Raw genomic sequence first — 1,831 nt, forward strand, 5'->3', positions numbered from 1 at the left:
CCCTGTCTCAAAAAACCAACAACAACAAAACAATGCAAACAATAGGCTAATGAAATGAGCAAACAGTTCTGAAGAGATCAATACAGGGCTGGAGAAATGGCTCAGGGAGTAAAGCATATGCCGTTCGAGCATGAGGATCTGACTTTGAATCCCTAGAACCTTCATAAAACTGAGCATACTAGCACGAATCCGTAACCTCAGTTTTCCTACTGAAAGATTAGAGGCGGAGACAGGAGGCTCCTGAAGCTTCCAGCCAACTAATCTGGTGTATACAGTGTACACACACACACACACACACACACACACACACACACACACGCACATATACTCATACACATACACACATGCAACGTGTATTTTTAAAGTAAATACAAATGACCAATAAACATGAAGAGCATTCACCACCATTAGACATAAGAGAAATGTAAATTAAAACTCTTTATCAAGAAAGCAAGAAACAACAAGTGCAGGCAAAGAGGCAGACAAAAGTTCTCTTTCTACACTGCTATCAGGAATGTGATTAGTGCAGCCCCTGTGGAAGTCAATATGGTGACAGTATATGACCCATCTACACCACTCCTGGCTCTGTACCTCGAGGACTCCACGACAGCATACCACAGAGATCCTTGTACAAAAATGCTTATCACACCACTAATCACAATAGCTAAGCTCCAGAGCCCAGCACAGTATCCATCAAGAGAGAAGCAGATAAAGAAAATTTAGTTTATATACACAATGGAAGTTTTCCAGCCTTAAAGAAGAATGACATTGTGTCACTTGCCAGAAAATGGATATGACTGAAAGCTATTATTAAGCAAAGAAATTCAGTCTCAGAGAGACAAATATTACGTTTTCTCTCATTTGTAGTTCTTAGATTTCATACAGATACATAATATGTATGTACAGATGAAATGAAAGTAGAAGAAAAGGGGACTAACAGGAATGCGAGGGGTGAGAAACAGGAGGACAACAGGGTATTGGGGAGAATATGCTCAAAGTGCATCTATATACGTACATGAAAATGACCTTATGTAACCCAGCATATGAAGAAACAAAGGCCAGACAGTGAAAGAATCACATACAAAATTCCTTAAATAAAAAACTTATTGACTTTAGAAAATAATAATAATAATAAATTAAGGCTAAAAAAGAAAACTGACTTCCTGGGTGTGGTGGCTCATATCTATAATGTTGGAATATTATGGCAGAAAGATTGCCATGAGTTTGAAGCCAATCTAAAACTATAAAGTGAGACTCTGTCTAAAAAATAAATAAAAATAAAAGAAGTGGTTTGATCAGATTCAAATCATGAAAAAGCTTGCTTTGACTGCCATGTGAACAGAAATAAGGAGCCTTCTGAGACCCAGTGCCAAAATGTACAAGTCACATATGCGCAATGCTGTCACTCGCAGGAAAATGGATACGACTGAAAACAATCATTATGCTGCAATGCTAGCCCCGTAAGGACAGGGAAGAAGTTTTTTTGTTGTTTTGTTTTTTTTTGGGGGGGGCGGGGTTTTGTTTTTAAAAGATTGTGTGTGTGTGTGTGTGTGTGTGTGTCTGTCTGTCTGTCTGTCTGTCTCTCTGTCTCTCTGTGTAGGAGCATGTGCACATGAATACAGGTGTCCATAGAAACAAGAGATTTTGTTTCCCTCTGAGACTAGAGTTAAGGTATGAGCCACCAACTTGGATTCTGATAACCAAATTTGGGTCCTCTGCAAGAGTAGTATATATTCTTAACTGCTGAACCATGTCTCCAGCTACCCCCCTTTTTGGAATTTTGAGATGGGGGTCTCACTCTGCAATCCACACTGTCCTAAAACTCATATAA

This window comes from Myodes glareolus, chromosome X (genome assembly GCF_982192425.1).
Source record: "Myodes glareolus chromosome X, mMyoGla1.1, whole genome shotgun sequence".
NCBI lineage: Eukaryota > Metazoa > Chordata > Mammalia > Rodentia > Cricetidae > Myodes > Myodes glareolus.